The following is a 15,275-nucleotide window of genomic DNA, read 5'->3' as shown; positions in this document are numbered from 1 at the left end:
GTTAGTTTCGACAATAGCGTGAGGGTTTTCATCAGTCCATATGTGGTAATTATGAAAATTAATAATCTTGTCCCGAGAAAAACTACATTCGTCTGTGAATTCTATCGTCTTCAGAAAGTCACAATTTCTTCTAATCATTTCCAGCATCCAATTGCAAAATTCAAGACGGTTCGGAAAGTCTCGCGGTAACAGTGCCTGTACTCGTTGCAGATGGTAAGGGTATAAGAGTTGTTCCTTTAAAGTTCGAAATACCGTCATATGATCAACATTTAGCAGGAAAGCAATCTTTCTAGTACTGGTAGTAAGTTGTTCTTCAATCAAATTATGTACTGCTTCCTCAAGCTGTGGTGTTCGTACTTCTCGATGGCGACCACAATCCTGCGTTCTTTTGTCGAATGAACCATATTCTCGTAATCGTTGATGAAGTCGAGCAAATATTCTATGTGAAGGATGCTGCCGTTGAGGATACATTTCAGTATATCTTCTAGAAGCTTCTAACCCATTCCCCTGCGACAGACCGTAAACGTAATGCATATCAGCCATTTCCTCATTTGTGTATGCCATTTTAATAACAAGTGAATTATTAAAGTAACAAATTAAGAACAGAACAACAACACACATTTCAAGGATGAACCATCGACATACTGTATTCAGATTGCCTCCTTATCATCCAGATTTGATCCCAATAGAATTATTATAAGCATCATTGGAACAATATGTGGCTGATAAAAATGAGACTTCAATTTTAAATCCGTTGTAAGTTTATGTGACGAATTCTTCACTTCGTTTTCTCAAGAGCAGTGGAAAAGACATTGCGAATACGCTTAGCGTTTCGAAGAAGTTTATGCTTCGAAAGAACTTGCTCTTGATTTCGCCATAGACAAACTTATTATAAATGATCAGGGTGATAGTGACATCTATAGTACCAGTGAGGATAGTGATAACTCTAATACAAGCGATTTCGATCTGTCTGAAGTTGAACCTTTGTATCTTTTTGATAATAACTTTGATTATATTCTTGTTTGGATTCATCTTAATAAATATGTTTCCCAAGAATTTTTCATTTTGAAATTTAATCTTCACCCCATTTTCAAAATAAGTCTTTCTACCTTTCCTTAATAAAGCCGAGATTAAATGTAATACAGACTGCTTAAAAACAAACTCATTTAAATTCTACTACCGCATTATCATACTAAACTAATAATTGACCATCAATTGAAGAACCATCAACCCTTATTGCTACTTGCGGCGAGGACTGCACTTTAAAACCCAAATAGGCGCACAAAGTGGAACGGTAGATTTCATCCTTTGCTATCCTAATGCGTTCTTTGTCAATAGTGTACGCAGGTGATGATAAATTACAAGTCGAGTCTTAGATTTGACAAAATTCCACATAATCTGAATAATTTATTATGAACTCGTTGAAATATAATAGCAGGGGAGCCCACGATGCAAAATGGGGATTTACTCGAGCGTCATAAGACATATTAGATTGCAAAGCTTAGATGATAAGAAGGAAAAAATGTTATATAATATATACCTTTTTATCGGTGGGGAAAGCGGCTATAGATTTTTGAATATGTAAAAAAATACTGTTGCATGGACATACTCGAGTGCGTCAGATATTGATAGCATCAATGTCCTACGTAATTTTAATAATGTTGGTATGTTAATCTGATCGTTTGCGTGGGTGTGGGTGGTTGTAAGTAAGGGTCGAAAGTGGAAAGAAAAAAAAAATAATCGAGCGCGTCAAATTTTTTAAGGGGGTGTTAAGTGCAACAAAAAAAAGCTCTCATTCAATAATCTGACGCTTTCGATCTGACGCAAACTCGCGGCCATTATTATAATGGGCAAAAAAAAATCGCCATTTTGAAATAATCAAGCGCGTCAGATTGAGATATATATGGTTCATCTTTATGTTTTAGACGTGCTGTCTCATAATCTGACGATTATCTAGAGGGATTTGCTTTATCTGACAAAAACAATATTTTTTAATTTTTTTTTCAATTCATTGTACCTTATTGAATGAAAAGCTCAGGAAACAGCATGCAAATAAATAAGTGTATGTTTTTTAAGTAGAATATTTGTACTTATTTATAAGAAAATAAGTTTGAAAAAATTCTCAAAAAAATTTAATTTTTCATAATCATTTGAATAATTGATGAAGAAAGGAGAAATGAAACTTTCTATGTTTTTTACCACTTTTATTTGTAACTAACGTTACTGCAGTTTCGTCATATATGGACATTTTCAAACTTAAACAATATATAAGGACATTTTCAAACTTATATGTCCTTATAGGACGAAACTGCAGTAATGTTAGTTACAAACAAAAGTAGTAAAAAACATAAAAAGTTTAATTTCTCTTTTCTTCACTATGATTTCCTACCACATAGTAACGGTTACATTCATCAATTAATTGATTAATTAATCATCATCTTCATCATGAACGAGTCTCTGTGATCAGCTGTGATGGCAACAGAATTCAGAGTGGGGATTGAGTGAGAAAGTAATAAATAGAGAAAAAATGAATAGAGAATAGAGGAATAGAAATTCTGATAGGGAAATATAGGTATCACACAGTTGCTCGCATTAAACTTTATCGGCGAATTTTTGTTATTTCGGCTTGCGGAAATCGTCAGATTATATATTTTTCGTTATCCTTGATTTATTTCCTTCAAAATAAAAAAATTAGCTACGCTCGAGAACGTCGAAATGACGTTATTTATTTACAACTTTGCTGCCCTCCCCTTTCTTTACGTCACTCTCAAATCGTCAGATTACTGGAAAATACACTTTTTAGCAGGTTATTAACTCACCCTACCTTAATCTGACGCGCTCGAGAATTTCTGATGATCAATTTTTTTTTTACTAATTTGATCCTTTATTCCTCACAGGCGGCCCTATATATGGGGGCTCATATTTGGTTGAGGTACTCAACCGGGTACAAGGTATCCCCCTGTATATTAATCTGCTGCGCTTTAGTAAATCCCGAAATCCCCGCTTGGGCTCCCCTATTATAACAGAAGAAATAATTGTTGAAGGTATGAATTTGCCATAATTAAGAAGCAAATGAAATCAGTTCATTATACCCCAAAGGTTTTTTAACAGGAATACAAAAATTATTCTTAAAACATTATACAAAGGCTGAGAGACCAAGGCCATTTCATTAGTTGATGAATATATGAATGTTATTTCAGCATTCATTTTTCTCTTACTGAACGAGTTTACGTTGAGAATATTCGAAATAATAATACTCAGTGGATATGCAAAAGTTTAAAATAATTTATTTCGAACTCGTTAATATATAATTGAATTATTGATCTGTATTCTAATCGTGAAACAAGTAAAAGTAGACTGTGCTCGTTGACTCAACATTTGCAGACAATGAAATCTAATAAAATCGGTATGCAATATTTGCAATAATATCATTTATATACTCAGCAATTAAACCGCATAAGTCTTCAACCGACGTCAAATTCGTCAACTGATCATCATTGAATTTAATGGTGTACGAAGTGTGAAATTTCCTGTTTAATTTATAAAAATTGATATATCAACATTTACCAATATTAATATTCAAATTGTTCTCATCACACCACCTTGCTAAGTTTTTCAGATCCTGTTGAATTATTGAAAAAATGATTCTTTTATCTTTTCAAAAAGCTTCAAATATCTACACAAACATCAGAAATTCTAATTCAAACTGTAATATCAGAATTCGATGAAGCCGACGAAGGCCGTTTTTGCCTGGTCCTGATTGGCAAAAGTTCTAACGTTGATAAATTCATCGAAGTGCTTGAAATACTAGTCTGCTGGCGAGAAGTCTGGAGGGTATGGTGAGCCAGGCAGAACTTCGTCGTTCGATTCCTTTAATTTTCGGGCGGTGATTGGGACATTGGGATATTCAGCGGGACCCTTCAGAAAGTTTCGACCCAGTTTCAAATGTGTAGATATTTGAATGTGTAGGCACCATTTGGAACTATTTGGCCCGCCCTTTAATCACAGTTTGACGAAAAAAACATCGGAATTTTCAAAGATATTCTTTATACCAAATGAATAATGGTTTTTCAAACAACAATAATAATAACACTAAACATTCACAGAAGGAGATTTTTTTTGGTACCTTGGGAGCTGTCTTGACTTGTCCATTTCTGAAAAAAAAAAAGTCTCCAGAAAACACTGCAGCCTCTTGGGCTTATTGCGTTTATTTTCCCATCTTCTCATGACACCCATTCCATCAGTCCAGTTCCCTGTACTAGTTTGTACAGGTTCCGTTTTGGACGTTCCTCATATTCATCTGGACGTAATTTCGTACGTCCATATATTGCCTGCCTCCTGTGATTCAGTGCCTCACATTCGCATAAGATGTTTCTATCCCTTCGTTGCATAATCTGCAGCTGAGGTCTCCGTTATACAGCCCCATTTTATTCAGGTGTCCTCTAAGCGGACAATGACCGGTTAGTAACCCTATAATTATTCTAAGCCGATCCCTGCTATATATTGAAGTACTTCTTCGTTTTTTTTTTCTCGGACGGTTCACTAATGAAGGTTCCACTATGTTTGTTGCCAGGTACTTTTGTCCAGTACTCTGTGTGCTTCTTATTGGTACCCCAGAGCTGGTTCAGGACCTATATATGGAGTTGATGATCCGCGTCTAGCGCATTTATCAGCTTTATCATTACCTGTGATTCCTGAATTCACTGGCACCCAGTACAAAGTTAATTTGTTCCTGTTTGCAAGTCCATTCAGTTCTTCATGGCATTCCCAGACCAGTTTTGATGTCACCTTCGGGTTTCTCAGAACCCCCATTGCGCTCTTGCTGTCTGTAAAAATATTGATCCGCTTATTTCTTTGAGGTCTCAATTTAATAAGACTTGCACACTGCAAGATAGCATACACTTCCGCCTAAAAGACGGATGTGTATAGTCCTAGCGGATAGCTGTAGTTCAAAATTTCTATCCGTTCGGTATATTTCAGCTCCCGTTTCATGTTTGGTCTTCGATCAATCTGTATCTGTTTTTTCCAAACATGTTTTCGGGATGACTAATGATTTTCCACTCTTCACGGCTTATGATGTTCGCCGTGAAGTTTCTGTTAAAGGTGTATTTCGGTGTCATGTGGTCCGTGCACATATTCAATATGTGCTCCTCCACTTGTTCCGAAATTTCTGTTCGGTCCGATCTTTTGTAGTTCGGTGAGTTTTCCAGTCTGAATTGGCCCATCCTAGCCTCCCCCATTATAACAAAGTGTAAATGAGATAGATTCAGGAGTGTCTCCAATGCAGCTGTTGGGGTAGTTCTCATTGCTCCCGTCATTCCCAAACATGCAAGTCTTTGCACCTTGTCTAGTTTGTTGATGGCGTTCGCCTGCTTCATCTTTGGCCACCAGATGTTATCATGGGTTTAACCACAATGTCTGGTTTTAGCTTCCCTGTTTTTCCATAGGTGCGTCTGGCGAGCATCAGTGCTACCTCCGCTTTCCTCTTTATCCTGTCGAAGTGTTGGTTCCAGGTCAGTTTGGAATCTAGAATTACTCTCAGATATTCAACCTCCCCCGACACTTGTATTTCTTCACCTCGAAGTTTTAGAGGTCCGAGACCCTCCGTTTTAGTCCTCTTGGTGAATGCTACTATGGTCGATTTGGATGGGCTTATGTCGAGCCCTTCTTCTTCTGTCCATCTTGTAATGAAATTCAGGACCTGCTGCATGCATCCTTCACAAAATTATTGTTTTTACCCTGGACTAAGATGACTAAGTCGTTTGCATAGCCCAGTGCTTTATACCCATCGTGGTCCAGGAGACATAATAGCTCGTCCATTACAAGGTTCCATAACAGATGGGATAGAACTCCCCCTGAGGACAGTTCTTTGCTACCCGTGCCACGACTGTTTCCCCCATAATGGTTGTATATACCAATCTTCCCCTAGGCATGCAGTCTATCCACCTACATCTTGTCTTGTCGATCTAACGATGTATTATCAAATAATAATAATAATAATAAAGGTCTTTATTATTTTCAAATAATATACATATAGATTTTAACATTGTATGCAAAAAAAAATAAAAACATTTCTGAAAATAAAGGGCGAAGTTCATTTTCTGCAGACAAACGATAGTTTTACTACGAAAATGTTCTTCCACTTAACCCTAATACAGTGCGTCGAAAAATTCATATGCGTTTGTACATGTAATTGACAAATAGACAATGAGAGAAATGAGTGATAAGTGACGAAAATCGTTATGTTTGTTGGTTTGGCAGAGGGGTATCTAGACTTGTGTTTTGAATAAATTATTTTTATATTCTGATCTGAAGCAAGTAATACTGAGGTTCTTCAAACTTTCAGGAACGGAATTATATAAATTATAAATTTGGTAGGTGAAAGATCGTCTGAACATTTCAGTTTTGAATTGAGGTGGGGATAATAATCCTTTAAATCGTAGATTTAAATTATGTATGTCTGTCCTGAAATATATTTTGTTGTACAAATATAAAGGAGTTTTAGATAGAATAATTTTGTAATATAAAGTGACCGCATGATGAACTCTTCTATTTTCCATATTCAACCATCCAATCTCAATTAATTTATGTGATATTCTCTGATTTTTCCTCACGCCGTATATTAGCCTCAAACAGGAATTCTGCACTTTTTGAATTTTATTTTTGTAAATAGTTGTTAAGTTCGGACCATAGACAGAGTCAGCAAAATTAAAATGTGATAAAACTAATGTTTCGCACAGTTTCATTTTGATTTTTCGAGGAATTAAATGTATGTTTCCATAAATCAGTTTTAGTGAACCATATGCCCGTCGAATCAATTGATTAACATGTTTTTCGAATTTTAGGTCTGCCTCTATGATAATGCCTAGGTTTTTAGCTTCTTCAACAACAGGGATCAATTCATTATTAATTTCTATATTGATAGGAAACCGAAATCTAGCCCGATTATACATAGAACCAAATAACATTACTTTAGATTTAGCGCAATTTATTAGTAAACAATGTTCAGAAGCAAAATTAATGAACGTCGCCAGTTCCCTATTAATTATTTCAGAAGCATCATCTGCTAACTGCGGAGGAAAAGTGTGTTAAATCTGTGTATCATCAGCATAGACATGAATCTTACATTGTTCTAAAGATTTTATTAAATTGATGGTATACACAGAAAAAAGTAAAGGGCCCAGGATTGAACCTTGAGGCACCCCGAGTTCAATGTCATATATTCGGACTGATTTGATTCAATTTTTACACACTGTTTACGATTGTCTAAATAATTTTGCGCCCTCAATGTCCAATAAAGCAGCTAAAAGTACTTCCTTGTTTTTGTAAGTATGTTCTACTTTTTCTGTTATCCGACATAGCCGTTTCTGTTGACATACCTGACCTGTATGCATATTGGTCTATGATCACAGTTTGACGAAAAAACATCGGAATTTTCAAAGATATTTTATATTCCAAATGAATAATGGTTTTTTGAACAACAATAATAATAATACTAACAATGATTTGGTTTTCTCAATTTTGACCGAAGAATGTAAACATTCACAGAAGGAGATTACAATATCAGAGTTATTTTTCGTGTTTGCAGCCGATGCTCCACTGATTTATTTCTGACGTTTCGTGTACAACTGCGGAAGATATTATCAAAGACGCTAAGACAACGGACAGAGGGTTGTTCAATTAAAGCAAAATATTAATAGCCATGTGTAGGAAACACATCTAAGTCTTTAGGAATGAGAAAATCAGTGGTTGCGACATGGAAAATAGAAAATAAAGGATGTTACAGTTTTCTGATGAAGACCGTACTCATTACAATAATTTCTCGATAAATACTAATGAGCTAACTGATAAAACTGTCTTGATTCGTTGAATATAAGGTTTATTTGTGGTCAGTTGAAGTTGGATAAAATATAAAAATGTTTGTATAACATTGTGGCAAGGTTTTCACACAGGAAGAATAATAAGCGATATGATGGAAATACAATGATGATAATATTAGGTCAAGAACGAACAAATAAACACGTACATATATAGTCTTTTTCAACTAAAATTACTTTTTTAATCCTTTCCTCCCAGTTTTTTTCGGTAATACTAGATACTTCTTCTTTAATCGCCTCTATTACCTTCTTACCAAATTTGGGAAAATTATTTTTACGCATGATGCTTTGTTTCAATTTTTCCCAAATCAACTCGATGGGACTAAAATCACAAAAATAGGGGAAAAGTCTCAGTATGGTGTGTCCATACTTTTCAGCAATAATCTCAACGGCATACACTTTTTCAAATGTTTTTGTCGCAATCCTTTGTTTGCAGGCATGTTAGGCGTACACATTCTCGAACCATCAGTCCACCTTTTCGAAACTGTGTCGTGAGTGTTATACCAAGTTTCGTCCAGATAGAAAATTTGCCGTTGTTCTTGTCTATAGTTACTTATTTGTTCTGATTATTTGTTACGCAATTCCACTATTCTTCTGCTTTCAATAACTGCTTGACGTTTATTTATTATTTTAAATCTAAATCCTAGTTTCTTTACCCAATTCTGAAGAGTTTTGTCACAACAGCTCACGTAATGGCTGGAAATATTGTCTATATTGTTTTTTTAAATGATTTTTTATTAGATGAACATCTAAAGGTTTTGGAAATCCTGTATCACATCGCGTCCTGCGTTCATAAGGTTTGTTATTTACTATTTTACGTATAGTTGAGAAAATAATTTGCTTGTAATAGTTTGAGAAGTAGATTCTTATATACATTGAAACATACTGTCTGTGTTTCAATATTCAAAAGCATCCGAATCTTATTCACTGGTATCTCTTTTTCGCATTGTTCATCATCGCTATTGGAATCACTACACAGGAAAAAGTCTGCGTTATCACACTCGTTATTACTGTTAGTACTTGTCCAAGGACGCCACATTTTAAACAGATAACAAAAATTTCAAGTAAATATAACTGCACCAATTTCGAATTTCAACACTCAACTCACGATCAGTTCCTGAACTGAACATTGACAACACGACTGTTATAACCATCCTCGCATTCTATTCGTCACCGTAACATGACTTCAAATTTAATTTTATGACTCTTCAGCCAATCCTAAAACTCGGTTAGTAAAAATTATCCAATACGTACCGCCAATTCTTCAGTACACGGACTAGTCAGCGGCTTCATTTCTCTGTATTGGTTTTTTGGCCTTTGAGGCGCCGACACCTTTAACTATGCACAATACCGGTTACTTCGACTATACCCGCGAAAATTCACCTTATTTTTTCAAGAGACCTCGTATATGTTTTTTTTATTTCACCACATATTAATTTTTCCCAACACCACAGATGTTTAGGTCTGTTGCTCTAACTTCATAATGGTCAATTTGTAATAGAAGAAAGGATCACTTCTCCATATTTCTGAAATCATTGATCCTAACTAAAAAATGTACCTATGGTTATTTTTGTGATACATTGAATGCACTTCGATTCTCTATAAAACACAGTAAGCTCCAAGTTGAACGATTAATATCGGTAGATGACATAAAAATGCATTTTAATTCATAGCACTTATTGTATATTTTTATAAAACAGAAGTTTCGACCCACAAAATAAGATTTTAAATACGCCACTGAAGTAAAAGGTAATGAACAAATTAGAATGCTAACATTTTTCAGTACGTGAATTTCCAGGTTTACCTGTATTCTCTCTCCTGAAATACTTTCTAGAATATTTTTATAAATTTAATTTTCGAAAACAGAATAATAACAAAAACACAAGTGCGTAATTGTTATTTATAGATCGATATATCGATTCATCGTCACGTTTCACGATCTTATTCGTATTCTCAGGTGCACATTATTGATTCAAAGTGTGTTCTGCATACCCTGGAAAGAGCCTAACAGATCAAAATAATGTACCTTCCTACCTACCTACTATGTAAGTAGGTATGAATAGTGAGTAGAAAGTAGACAGAAAACGGGATTCGGCCAAAGTATTATCCTAAAATTAGCAATGAAATTATATACAAAAGTAATTGTGCCAATCTCCCCCTGATAATTTGTCTCTCGTATATAAAATGTCTTAATACAAAATATATGGTGACAAGGGTAATGGTCGACCACACAGGTGGAACCTCCTATCTGATGTGAGACTGGACTTGTAGCTTCAACACTTCGACATTTTTATTAGTTCAGGTTTGAATAAATATCAAAGGAAATTACTTCATCATACACTACAAATACTTGACAAAAGTTTTGTTTACCTACCTGTTAAAAATACGTCAGCCAAATTAATTTCTATCACAAATCCAACGTCTAATTGTTCAACAATACACTAAATTCAGTGTAATCACTCGCGGAAACTAATTTTCTAGAGAGCACTTATTAGGTTTGTTTATTGCTCGATTTCATTTATTTGCGCACATCTAAAAGATTTAGGCAACATACTGTTGCCACAAACGCAAAGTTCTATCAACTCCCCAGTCAGAACTCGCACCTAAACTATCGTTAAAAGTCGGAGTAACTGTCCTTAATACTTATCGTTTTTCCATTGCGAGTTGTATAGACAATGCTAATCACATCGTTCGTCATTGAGTGTTGCATATCATCAGCACACTTTATTAACTTTGTATACCCCATGTATATTTGCTGAAAAAATATTCACAACCACAAACCACTTACTCTAGTAGTTTGTGTTCACAACTGATCATTCGACATGATTTTAATATAAGAATTGTTATAAAAGTGGAATTTTAAGTGAGAAAATTCTTTTAGTAGAGGCACAGCAATAAAGCTTTATTCCCCGTAATCCGTAATCGATAACTTTCTAGATATTCTTTTCAGTGAACCCAAATTTATAGTTTTACCTGGAACAATGACACAAATCATAATTAATTTTGATCACTTTATACCACGGTATAGTGAACTGAAGCCATAGGCGTAGAGGTCCCAAGAATTCTAGAGGATATCCCTTCCCCTGACTACAAATGATTTATTTTAATTTTATATTCCTTCAAAACTCAAATGGAGATATTTATTTACGTTCACTAACGGAATTTTTTATTACTTTACCATTAATTTTTAATATAAATACATAATATGTCCGAAAAAACACTATCACTCACTACGTAGTACGTACCACACTGTATCCTGCATCAACAAACTTCAAACGCACCGCCCATGAACCAATAACGAATAAACCATCAACCCGAAATAATAAATGCCACACGTTGCAGAGGATTTCTGCAAATTTGATTTCAGTTAAAGTGATTTGTTTGCTTTCTTTTCTCGTTTCCTTTTTGAACTACCTGACTCAAATTTTCTACCGGCATCACGATCACGCGAACTCATTTTGTAAAACACTCGTTTCTAACTATAAATGTATTTTTGAATAATTAACAAGTTGTATCAAAATATATAATCTAAGGAACTCAATTATTTAAACTAACTAACAGGAGGATATTATAACAACTAACTTTGTTTCCTACCAAACTGTTTCAGGTAAACTATGGCAGGTATTGAAATTGGTAATTTAAGGGCCTAGGTAAGATTAGTTCTGGGAAATATTTATACTGTAAAACTCATATGAATATTAGTTTATATTACTACATAATGAATTTTAGAATTATGTTTTGAATGAATGAATTAGTTAACTAACTTTATTTTAATCTGTATTTTTTTAAATTTACTTGGGTTGCTGCGCGGGGCCCCGGGCGATTGCCCCGTTCGCCGCCCCCTAAGGCCGCCTCTGCACCCTGTATGGCTTATATATTTTACGCATTTTTTGGGGTAATTTTTATTTTCAAATATAAAAGCTATAATTTTTGCATGTTTCTTCAACCATTTTCCAAACGCACGCTTGTGACATTTGAGGCGATTTACTTGAGGATATACTGTGACTACCTGCGTAGAAACAAAAATACCCTGCTCAAGTAAGGGTTTTTGCATACATAATGAACTTTTAACAATGCATCACCTTTAAAAATGAAGTTCAGGACAATGATACAAAATAAATGATTCCTAAACAACAGTTTTTATATAATAAAACAGATGATCATAACTGTTTTGGGATTTATTTCTGACGTCTTTTTTTTTTTTGGTACGTGAGTATGTAGTTGTATACGGATTTTGTTTGTTTTTGGGTGACACATTATTTATCAGTACAACTGAAACTATAAATTGAAAAGGATGTATTTTGGGAGAGACTATTTTTTTCAATTTGAACAAGATTCCTATGGCTGGGATTATATTAAATAAGCGAAGTTGTAATTCTATGAATGAATCGAGAGTTTTTCCTTATCCAGATTTGGAGCTGAAGAGCCTATAAAGCAATAAGCGTCTTAAGGATGACAGTGTTCCATGTAAGCCTCCCGATGGGGGGAGCCTCCCGCCCCTCCCATCTAAGCTCTGCAACCTAATATGTCTCAAAGACGCTCAGAGTAAATCCCCATTTTGCATCTTGGGCTCCCCTGCTATAAGCATTCAGCCAATCTTTGGATAGCTAAGTAAGGATATTAATATATTATAGCAGTAACTAATCCCTCGGCTTTCATTTCTTTGAAAGTTGAAAAATTTTGCTGGTGGGGTTGGGAAAATTTGGATTCCCTCCCCACCTGGTTTTTCTTTTCACTACGGCTCTGCATGTAAGTGACATTTTTCCTCATTCATTTACTATATTGTATAGCAATCCTGTGAATGATATCTGATTCTATTCTATAACAAATGTTTGAGTACAAACTGAATTGGAAAAAGTGTTTTTTTATAATCAAGTGTTCATGTATAAAAGTTTTTGTTGTACTTCAATGTTTATAGAGTTAGTGGAGAAATGGAAAGCCAACTGGAAAAAACTGAAAAAAATGTGGAAAAAATGGAAAAAACTGAAACTTATTCCACAGTTTTGGAATTTAGAAGACGTTGCTAAAGATGCATTTTCATGTTGAATAATGATAATTTCTGAACGTTTCATGTTCTGAATGGAATCATATGTTTACAAATATATGACTTTTAAATGCAAGTTTTATTTTTGATTTGTGAACAGCTGTACAAATATTCATGATCTTTGGCTCTGACCCAAATCATATCTAAGATGTATTAGCGACCTTCATCTTTGAAAACACTTTTCAAGTTAGAAACAGACAAATTTCAAATGCATTTTCGTGAGTTACGTCCATAATTCAAAACATGGAAATTTTCATGCAGAAATTATCCGCCTTTCTCGTGCTATCGTTAGCAATTTGATAAAGATGATTTTGTTAACTATCCTACGAAATGAATTACTTACAATTTTTATTAACCAATCCATGTTGCACTTTTATGTTTGTACCGTTTTTTACATGGACGCGATACCAACACGTAGGACCCTAGGACCTGAGTTTTACGCGGAATTCCTACAGCCGACGCCACGACGTGTTAATTTTCAGAAAAATGACGTCATGGCACCGCGACGTAGGTACCTCCACTATTTTGCCGCACTGATCGATATATCGGCGAGCTGGGAGACTCGACAGACGGAATGAAATGTTTACTTTACATTTCAGAGATATACGGAATGGATTTCTAGGCTGGATATTTTGAATAAAGCAGAGTGGAAGTATTAATAGAGCAGTGCAGAAGCCTGTAAAAAGGCAAAAAATGATAATAACAGCATAGAAATTTTTGAAAAGAGCAGCGATGATTGAGCTCATAACAGGAAAAATCAATCAAAGATCAACCAAGGCAAGGCACCTATAAATGGGTTGATAATAATTGAAATATCACATATAAACAAACAACGAATGAAAAAAATTAAATGAACAAAATAAATGGTGAAATAATGCAAAAATATTGAAAATTAAAAAAAAATCCAATCCGAATTACTTCACAACGTTTCGGTTGTTAGTATCCAGAATCGTCTTCGAGATACTAACAATCGAAACGTCGGCATCTTGAAGTAACTCAGTTTGAATTATTTTCTTAATTGTTCTTAATTTTGACTTTTTTGCTATTTCCCACAATTTATATTATTTCATTCATGTCATTTCGCACGTTCCACAAATACCCGTAAAAAAATTTAACAAGTTCTGTCTCATCTACCATACTCCCCAGACCCCCCACCAACAGATAACCATCTTTTCAAGCACCACGACCAGGCAAAAACGGCCTTCGTCGACTTTATCGAGTAAATTAACCGACTTGTGCAACCTTGCCAAAATTGCACTGATTGAAATGGCGCTTATTTCGACTAAATATGACAAGTATATATTGAGATATTACAGTTTAAAATAAACTCAAGAAAACGGACAAAACTTCTGAAACAAACTAATAGTAGGTAGGTATATGGAAGAGGTAGAAAGAGGCACTTACATTGAACACTGTCATTCTCATTGGCGGACATCTGATGTTTCGAAGGCAGAGAATGCCTATTAAGTAACATATATTGTCTTCAAGTTTATATATAAGAACGTTGAGGTAATTTTTCAATATGCTTTTGAAATCTCAAGTCTTCATTTGAAACAACTGTTCAATGGAAATCTTGCCATTTCACATTTCACGAAAAGAAATTTTTTCTGAAAAAATTCACGATTTCAAATGTATACCTTCCATTATTCTGTGATATAACTCAAGATGCATAGAATATTCCTGGTGTGATCACTTGGACACTTTTTCAATGTAAAATATTTATTCACAAATTCTTGACGTACATCACTTAATAAAGAAATAATAAAGACGTCCTATAAATTTAAACCTTCCTTTAACAGAGGTGCCAAGAAAGTACACCTAAAGTGCCACTCTTTGACAATGTCAAGTTGGTTATACTTCAATTTTAAGAGTTATTTACATTTGGTCATAAATTAATATTGAGTGGAAGATTTTTTTACATCATGGTCCATAAATTGAATATCTGAACCATACTATATTCCTTTTAACTTTATACTATGTCTGAACATAATACGCGTGACATATATTTCGGTTCTTGCACCATCTATCAACATGTGTACAAAGTTGGGCCAATCTCATTTCTCGTATAGGGTTGCTGATAGAACAGAAGCGAATTGGTCCAAACACCAGGGTTTCTATGCATCTTGGATATTACCTTTGAATATTACTCTATATACAAAGATATAACCATTATATGAGATGTAAACAAATAACAAGGAAGACGATCCGATCAATCTACGACATGGGAAAAATTTCTAAACATCACTTCTTTTAAATTCAATTCAAGAAAATATTGAAGAAACTTTATAAAAAATATGTATTCTAACTGACGAAAAAATAGTGAAGGCATTCTTCATCATACGTCATTATTATGA

The 15,275-nt window shown here is 34.5% G+C and overlaps 1 protein-coding gene across 2 annotated transcripts in view; it reads right to left on the bottom strand.

Annotated features, from left to right (window-relative positions):
* Positions 1–13,417, bottom strand: part of LOC111503854 (probable E3 ubiquitin-protein ligase RNF144A) — a 76,324-nt gene extending 62,907 nt beyond the window's left edge. Inside the window, exon 1 of one of the 2 annotated variants that reach the window (XM_074172131.1) lies at positions 13,265–13,417. The gene's annotated coding sequence lies outside the window, so the exon portion shown is untranslated. Of the gene's footprint in view, positions 1–10,251; positions 10,497–13,264 lie in introns of those variants that run through there. The other variant, XM_074172130.1, reaches the window with a different exon arrangement.
* Between the last annotated feature and the right edge of the window lie 1,858 nt (positions 13,418–15,275).

This window comes from Leptinotarsa decemlineata, unplaced genomic scaffold, assembly GCF_025532065.1.
Source record: "Leptinotarsa decemlineata unplaced genomic scaffold, Ldec_3_MD MMD2_tig00000035_RagTag_RagTag, whole genome shotgun sequence".
NCBI lineage: Eukaryota > Metazoa > Arthropoda > Insecta > Coleoptera > Chrysomelidae > Leptinotarsa > Leptinotarsa decemlineata.
This window is presented reverse-complemented; position numbering and strand designations above follow the sequence as displayed.